This window comes from Athene cunicularia (assembly GCF_003259725.1).
Source record: "Athene cunicularia isolate RWA chromosome 9 unlocalized genomic scaffold, athCun1 chr9_part1, whole genome shotgun sequence".
In the NCBI taxonomy this organism is placed as follows: domain Eukaryota; kingdom Metazoa; phylum Chordata; class Aves; order Strigiformes; family Strigidae; genus Athene; species Athene cunicularia.
Window position 1 is genome coordinate 11,248,703 of NW_020799110.1, and position 8,808 is coordinate 11,257,510.

At 57.5% G+C, this 8,808-nt stretch overlaps 1 protein-coding gene across 3 annotated transcripts in view; it reads right to left on the minus strand.

Annotated features, from left to right (window-relative positions):
* Positions 1–7,184: 7,184 nt before the first annotated feature.
* Positions 7,185–8,808, minus strand: part of COPS7B (COP9 signalosome subunit 7B) — a 25,396-nt gene continuing 23,772 nt past the window's right edge. For all 3 annotated transcript variants that reach the window (XR_003399017.1, XR_003399016.1, XR_003399015.1), the window contains one exon: positions 7,185–7,196. The gene's annotated coding sequence lies outside the window, so the exon portion shown is untranslated. The remainder of the gene's footprint in view (positions 7,197–8,808) is intronic.

Below are 8,808 nucleotides of genomic sequence, written 5' to 3' on the forward strand. Positions count from 1 at the left end.
AGCTATGCCCACCCTGCCTCAGCCGCCCGGACCTGGGCACAGACCTCGGGAAGAGTCCCGAGAGAGAGGCACCGCGGGGAGGGCGGGCAGAGGGTGTCCCGGGAGGGCACAGGGCGCCCCAGCCCTGCGCGCTGGAGGGGAGGGGGCCCCCCCGCAGGCAGGGCCCCGCGGTCTCCACGGCCTGCCAGGAGGAGGGGAGCCTCCAGGCAGGGTTGAGGCTGGGGCTGGGCCCCGCCTTGGTCAGTCGCAGCGGGTGAGGGTGGGAGGCCACCCAGGCTGGGGCTTCTCCTGCGGGAGGCCGAGCCGGGACATCTAAGGGGGCCCCCGCAGGGCCAGGGTGGGAGGTGGGAGACAGGAGGTGCTGTTACCACAGCAGGGACCCAACCCAGGCTGTCCCCAGGCCACAAGGTTTGCAGATACCTTGGTCCCTGGGGTTTGCAGACCCCCACTTTCCAGTCAGGGCCAGCTGGAGCCTCTGTGATGGTTTGGTACAGGTCACTGCCAGCACTCCCACTCCAGCCAAAGTTTCTGGCCAGATAGCACAGTGTAGCTGATTTAATATTGCAAAGAGCTAAGCCTAGTATTGTCCCAGTGGAAACTCTGAGCGTTGCAGACACCTGTACCTCCAGAAGCAGCACAAGGAAGCCTCCTTCAAGACCAACACAGCCTCACCTTCACTGCAGAGGAGAGCAGGCTCGCGGGCTCCTGTTCCCTGAGCTCTTCACGCTCCCCTAGCACTGGAGGTTGGGCACCAGGCAACCCACTGATCCCCCAGCCCACACACCAAGTAGTGACCAATTCAGGGTGCTGATCAGCAGGAGCCTGATCTCTGCCAGGATAAGTCAGAGCCTTTGCATCAGAGGGTGATATTAAAGCATGAGATCAGAGTCAGGAGCTGGGACTTTTAACTCCCTGCTCTTTCTGTGGCTGCACACCTCCCATGGAGCTTCATAGCAGAGTCAGACCCAGGGTCTGGCTGGCTGGGAGTAGGTGGTTTGGTCACCCCGGTATTACCTGGAAACAGAGGCTGGATTTGCCAAAGAACTTCATTCAGAAGTAAAACTGGAAGAGAGCATTAAACTGGTCTGATGGCGCTCCCAATCATGCCCATTTGAGCTTTCTGCCTGGAGTAACACCATGCGGTGTGGAGGACAGTTCCAAAGGGACCTGAGCTGGTGTGTCCGGGAAGAGATCTGGTGGGGAAGGGCTCTGTTGAGTCTTCAGCAGGAACATGGTTCTGAGCAGGCCATCTGTGCTGCCCCTTTACCTAGGATGGGGAAGACACCTGTCCCATGGTGCTTGTTCCTCATCCTGCAGGTCAGTGTCCACAGTGCCTAGCATCAGTCACCTCTAAAGACTACAAGGCTGTGTCTGCTCAGTGTGTAGCACAACCTGTGGCTGCCAGCCCCTCCTGGACACAAACCAGTCCTGAGGCTGTGCTCCCAGCCAGCACTGCTGAGCCTCCAGGAAGCTGTGGCGAGCCTCTGAGATGGAGATGCCGAAGGTGAAGTGCCCCATGGCAGCTGTGGCAGGCACAGACTGCTCCAGCTCCCACCCTCGGGTCAGTCGAGGGAGCTGCTTTGAGAAAGCACTGGGCTTTTGCTGTGGGACCAAGTGCAGCAAGCACAGACCTGCCTGTGCAAAGACAGTCACATCTCCCTGAGCGCTGGGATGTCACCAGCAAAGGCAGCATCTCATTCAGTGGAACCACACAGAGCCAACAGGCTCTGTCTGCAATTGCTGGCAACTCATCAGCTGCCCCAACCCTGGCAGCTCTGGCCACCTCAAGGAGGGGCCTGAGGATTCAGCTCTGCCCTGGCACAGCTGAGAGGCATCAAGCTGCCCCATGCCAGCCACACAGACACCATACAGCCCAGACAGTGAGGAAGCAAGCAGCCCTTCTCTCTGCAACTGTGTGAACTACACAACAGCTGGTTCCCCCTTAACCCAAAGATGGAGGGTGGACACCATTTCCACTGGAGCTGATCCCAGGGGGAGCATGGCCACGTGGAATCACCCTTTCAGGGGAAGGGTGTGTGCTCTATTGCTTCCTCCTGCTCCCCCAGCTGCTGCTAAAGTGAGGCAGTTGGCATCTGCGCTGGGCTGGTTTACACTGTCCCTCCAGGCTTCTCTTGCTGCTTGGAGAAGTGAGAAGCCTGTAAAAGTGGGAGATGGGGTAAGGGGGACACAGGACCCCTCACCCCCACTGCCCCACTCCCTGTGCCAGCCAGGTGTGAGCAGCAGCTCCTCTCCATGCCGCTGAGTCACGCCACCATGTCTCTGCTCTTCTTCGTCCCCGTGGGGATGAAGCTGAGCCCAGAGCTTGGCCAGGTTCCCTCCTGCACCAGGTGGTGCCACCAGCTGCAGCAGCTTCAGCGTGTCCCATTCCTTCCACAGAAGACGATGGACAGGGGGGAGGATGCAGGATGCATTCGGTGTTTGTCAGCACCACGGCTGCTGTTGGGGCCTGTGGTTTCGCAGTGATATCATGTGTGGCAAGAGGGGTACGGCTCAACGGCTGGACGCCTCTGTCATCCTCACCTCCTGCCTCCAGCTGGGCCCCTGCTGAACAAGGGGTCATGAGCACCCAGCAGATTGGCAGAGTATTTCTCAGCTCTCCTCTTCTGGTAGCAGTCAGGGATCTGGAAATCTGGCCTGGTCCATGAGGCAGAGCCTGGTTCGTGCCTCCTTTTGCTCTGCCTCATCACTGGCCTAGACAAAGAGATACAGCAAATATGTGTCACTCTCCCGGTGCCCCACGACATGCAGCAGATCCCTGTGTGTCTGGGACCAGCTGCGTGCCCATCCTTCGCACCCTTTGAAAGGAACCTCATGCAAACATGGCAGCAAGCTGGTGCCTCGTGCAGGATCTCACCAAGCACAGTCCCTCCCAGCGAAGGGCTGGACTGCTTCAGTCTCGCCTTTAGCTCCATCTTCAATCCACACCATCCTCATGGCTACTGAGCAGAAAGGAGCAGTCTCCTTGCTGCTTCCATGACTCTCCATGGCAACTCATAGGCTTTCTAAAAGGGAGCAGGTCCATGGGCAAATTTTTCCCCTGTGCTCTTGTTTCCTGGGGTCCTGTAGCAGCAAGCCCAGCCCAGTGTCCCAGCTTGCTTTCCCACAGCACAGGATTATCTCACCATCTTCCCCCAGGCAGTAACTGGTAGCTGCTCCCCAAAGTTGGAGGCTGGAACGTGTTGTGGCACCTCGGCCGAGGCAAGAGCACCGCATGGCTCCTTGGCCGGGAGCACCCCGCTTACGAAGGCTTTGGCTCCTCTGCTTGCGGTTTCAGTGAGGAGTAAGGGCCCGCCCGGTGCTCGTTTACATCAGTGTTAATCAGGAGTGACTGGCCAAAGGGCTGGAGCCGCCCCGAGATGACTCAACGAGGGGAACCCTGGATGGGAGCAGAGTGGTTCCTCCGATGTCTCCATCTGCTTCCTGCAGCCCATCTGGCACGAACCAACGCTGCACATGGAAATGTCACCCCTGCCAACCCAAAAGTGACCTCTTATTGATGCTGAATATTTCAGATTGCAGGCCATGGCAGGGGAATGGAGGGCAGTGGGGTGCTCTGCCTCTGCCTCCTTGCTGTTGTCCAAAGGATAGACCCACGTGCCACAAGGATATGCACAAAGGCAGAGCCGGGCCTTAAGTTTGCTCTGGAACCTCTGAGCACCCTTGGAAACATCTTGACTGCAGCAGCAGAAGCACCTAGGTTAGGCCAGAGTGTCACTCACTTTAACATCACTCAGGCACTAGGAGCTGTCTGGGTGCTTGACCTGAGGACACAAGCCATGCTCAGGGGGGGATAAAGGAGGGGGAGACAGATTTATTACCATAAATAAGCTAAAAAACATCTCTTTCCACAGTAGATACCCATCTGCTAACTGTGTCACAACATATGTGGTCTTGCCCCACCCGTCCTTCAGCTTCTTTAGTCTTCTCCTGAGCCCTCCATACCTCTGGTTGGGAAACACAGCACCCAAGAGCAGGACTGATGGGTTCCCATCTCCTTCAGACGCAGCAGTGCCTGGAGGAACGCCTGCAGCTCACCCCGGGCAGGGAAAAAGGTCTGGTTTGGCTGTGTTTGTTCAGTAAAGCAAAGGGAGAACCAGACTCCAGCAAAGAGGGTCATGCAGCCCAGAAAGAGGTGAAGGAGGCAGCAGAGGGAAGAAGTGGGGTGTCAGAGTAGAATGTTGAAGCAGCAGGGTTAGTGCCATGCTCCTGGTTTAGCATTTCCTGGGTTTGTCCCCTGGGTAACTTCAAGTCTCTTCCTCCCTAGTTATAGATGCCAAATCTCTTTTAAATCCTGGATCTCAGTTTCTCTGCACCCTCCTGCCCTGCCAGTGGCAGGACTGAGCCTCCCAAAGCTGCTCAAGTTGGGTGATAAAGCTCTGAGGTCCCGGAGTGCTGGGGCACTCCCATCAGGAAACCCAGGCAGGCAGCTGCCCTGCACCTACCAAGCGTGTGGGCAGCAGGAACAGAGGACGGGGGGGACAGAGCGCATGGGCCAGGTGCGTGCACTGAGTTCGAGCCCATCTGATGCCCCCAGGGAGGCAGAAAAGATGTCTTCCAGGCAGGCAGGGACTAATGGACCACGTTGCTCTGAAGTACCAGTGTTAGGGACTCACCCCACAACCCCCCATTGCTGCCACCCGTTTTCCCACCCCACACACATGGGACGGGGTCTGAACAGCCACCGTGGTGGCCACTTCGGGACAGCACACCGAAGGCGAGTTGGGGTAATGCTCCAGTGGAGACCACAGGACCAAGGGGCCAGCAGGCACGTCCCGGCAGCTCGGCAAAGTCGAGTGGGGGCCACTGCCGGCCCTGCTGCCGGCTGGCAGGCGGAGCAGTGAATGAGAGCGTAACTTATCAGTATTACCTCATGTGAAAGCCCTGTGCCTTTGTATCTCAAGCAAACACCGGCCATTATACCCCAGCGGGCTGGCATTGTTATTCTGTCTGGTCGCAAAAGGTTAGGGCTGTGGAGCCCCGCACGTCCACACCGGCTGCCCGTGGGGTGGCAGCGGGGCCACCGCGATGCAGCTCCCCGGCCACAAGAGCGAGAATCCCAGTGGTTCCCAGGCCTGGCTGGACTGTTACCTGCTCTGCAAGGCTGCCCCACCATCCACAGTGCCAAAATCTAATCAGGAAAGGCCCAAGAAACCCAAAGGTTTTGCCCAGAAGGACTGATGTCAAAAGGGACTTCCCACCACCTGGCACTGGGTTCCCAGGAAGCCAGCTCAGAGGGGCTGGGGGGCGTTTGGGGCTGGCAGGGAGGGTCACAAAGGAGCCGCTGACGGCATCTTCAAGGGTGACAGTGTTTCTCCCAGCCAAGTCAGGTGGAAGAGGCTCCTACCAAGCCAGGGCGTGCGCTGCCGCCGGAGCCGCGGGACTAGTAAGGACCTGCTTGCCCGGCCCGGATGCGCACGTAGCACGTTTGGGCACAGACCCCCCCGGGGCTGCGGTGGGGTGACGCAGTGCAGCGGTGGCTTCCGGCTCCAGCACCACGACGAGGTCCCCCCTGGGTACAGATTGGGGGTCCGCCCCCACCGGCCTGCTGGATCCCTGCCCAGGATCTGCAGAAGACTCAGCTCCCTGTGGGGACAAATGTGGTGATGGTAACTCATCCCTTGGCCTTTCCAGCCATCACCTCTTTGGGCAGTACCTCTTCCAAAAAGGATGCTCAGCGCCAAAACTGACAAGCCTGGGCTGATGTTGGGACCTCCAGGCTGCAGGTGAAATGCTGCCAGGCCCCCATTTCTGGGGAGAAGGCGTCTGAGAAGGGAAGGACAAAGACAACCGTGATGTTTAGCTTGGAAAATCCCAACAACCTGCCCCTACATTAGCTGTGGCGCCGAGGCTGCCGACAGCTGGAGGCAATGCAACTCGTATCCTCTGAGGACTGACACAGAGGGAGGCTCATGGCGTGGACTCACCCGTGTTTTAGAATTGCTTCATTTTCTCAACATTCAACAAAAGTTTGAGACATCGTGTTCCCACTCCCGACAGCCCAGCAAGGCAGCCCGACCCCAGAGCACAGCCATCCCCGCACAGCCCCGGGGAAAAGATACCCAGAAAGTCAGGAAGAGGCTGCAGCATCCCGGGGAGCCCAGGGAAAATGGCAAACCCCAAAAGGCAAACCTCAAAGCAAGCCCCTGGGGGGAAAACACACTCTGCCTGACAGGATAGCAAAGCCCTGGGAGTCTCTACGGGGAATTTCCGTTGTCTCCTTGCTCTTGCCACCCTGGGAGGCTCTGGAAGGGACAGAGATGCCGTGTCAGTCTCCATGCCCTTGCTTGTCTGCAGCCCCCATCCCTACCTGCCCCATCAGGGCATCTCTGCAGGGCCTCTCCCCATCATGGTCCCGGTTTGGGAAGAGGGGATGTTGGCCATGTCCTGGGCAAAGCCCTCTTCCAGACCCAAAGGAGACAGAGGAAAATGTAAAATCTTGTAGTGTTTCCTGTAATGCCTCATTCAGCAGCAACATCCAAAATAAACACCAGGGATGTTCAAACAGGTTGAACTCTCTGTCAGCATTTCAGACACAGAGACCTGGAGGTGAAGCAGGCACTGGTGCTGCCACAGCACTCCAGGAGCATCACACCCCTGTATCTGGAGTCACTCTGTCTCCATGATGCCCTGGTGGCTGCCCGGCCACGGGGCCATGTCCAAGCCCCCAGCTGATGCTCCTGCCCTTGGGGGCTATAGGGTTATTCTCCAGAAAAGCTTGCTTCCTTTGAAGGTGATTCATGTCACCTGCTGTGTCCTGCCACAGCGGTGGGACCAGATGGTCCCCTGCCACCCCATGCACCGGTGGCTGCTCATCCGTCCCTACAGCCAAAATCGAAATCCCTCCCCAAAACTGCTTTTCACTGAGCCTGCTATCACCAGACCCCTAGAAACGTACTCTAAAGCCTGTAAAAACAAACAAAAGTAAATTGTAAAAAGATCCTGTTGTGCCATGCCAAACCCTTGATGGCTTTCTCTTGGCAAACACCAGCAAGCATCTTGTTACTGGGGGCTGGTAGCTGGTGGCTGTGCTGGAGGGCAAGTAGCTCCTCCATCCTTGTACCTGGTCTGTCCCTGCTCCTCTCCGCTGGCCCTGCCCCAGGCAGGTACCGAGCAACATGGGCAGGACTAGCAGAGAGCAACAACTTTTTGAGGCTTGTTCCAAAGCTACTGAGGGACTTTGGGATGGTGCTTAACCAACAGCTCTTCAGGTTGGCCACTGGGAAAACATTGGCCACTCCAGGATCTCCATCACATGCACAAAGCCCTCTGATGTCTCTTTCTGCAAAGGGACAACTGGCCCTCACGCAGCATCAGCTGGAAATCCTCACACTATAGTTATCCACCGCTCCATCGGGAAATGCTGCCTGGCCCGTGGCAGCAGAAGAGACATAAATCTGGGCAGCAATTTCCCCAAATCAATATAGAAACATACTCTCTAATGAAGAGAGAGTGGAAGAAAAGGGGGATAGATAGCTGGCTGTTCACTGCTGAGGTGGCACAGCTTTCTTCAGGCTAGAGTCCACATTTCTGTCCTGTAAACCTTCTCGGGACCATCCTCTGCAAAGTGCCCAGAACCTGGCTCTTAACTTCAGCCGAGAAAGCTGGGGCCCCAGCACTGCCCACCAGGATCTAGCCTCACCCGCAGGCATTGCTCACCCCTTCCTTGTGATGGGGTCGAAACACCCAGTGCTGCTGTCACACGTACCCCCATGACCCGTCTCCCTCCCACCCTCCAAATCATGCTGGCACCGGTCACACTTTGATGAATCCCTCTCCATCCTCAGGCACGGGGACCCTCGCACACGCACCCACTCTGCTCCCTTCCCTGCTCTCTACACACCAACACTCCCCCTTTTCACCCCCACTTTGGTAAGCCTCTGCAGTCTCTCCCCATTTTTAGCCCTACGATAGCAATGTTCTCCGCTTTTGGGTAGTTTCCAGCCCACCCCACCCTGGGAGCGGGGCTTTCTGGAGAACAGGGCATGTCCTGGTGTTGGGTGATGCCCAGCAGCACCCGAAGGGGTGAGAGGCTCAAATCCAGGCTGGGCAGAGCCAGCACCGCAGCCACCACACGGACACCTCTGAACAGCCGTTAGCCCGCTGTCACCCGGGAAAGGGGGTTAGGGACTTTATGTGACATGAAGAGCAGTCAAATATGGATTTTCAATCCTTTCTTAGGTCACCCGAGCCACCCCCTCAGCAAATGCCCTGCAGCCTGTCTCCCCATAACCCCTGGTTCAACACTGGCATTCCTTAGGGCCAGCCCAGCCCTGGAGCTCCTTTCTCCCCACAGCTCTCTTGGGGCTCCTAGGTGCAATGGGGGGGGGTGTCACCCCCTCCAGCCCTCCCCGTGGCTCTCCATCCCTCCTTGTCCTGCTGTGCAGGATCCCCTTTGCTCTCCAGCTCTCGGAGAAAGCCCCCAGTGAGCATAGCCCTCTCCACCTCACTCTAAGCTTCCACATGTGCCCCAAGTCTGTCAGTTCTCAGCCTGGGCACGCATCCTGCAGGACCGTGGACTAATGCAGGCACATCCCTTTAAGGGTTAAAAGCTTTCAGGCCCCCATCCCGTGAAGCAAAAGGGGTTTGTGCTCTTAACCCCTTCCTGCCCACCTCTTCTCCCCCCCTCTGAGCTTTTGCCACCCGGGTGGATCCGATCTGGTTTGAGTTAAGGGAAAGGCTTTTTGTGCGCCCGGTTCTGACTCCAGCAACTTTCAGCAGAAAAGGCAGAGTAATTTGAATAACAAGACTAATTGGATTTATAAAGCACAGCCACCCCCCCCCCCCCCA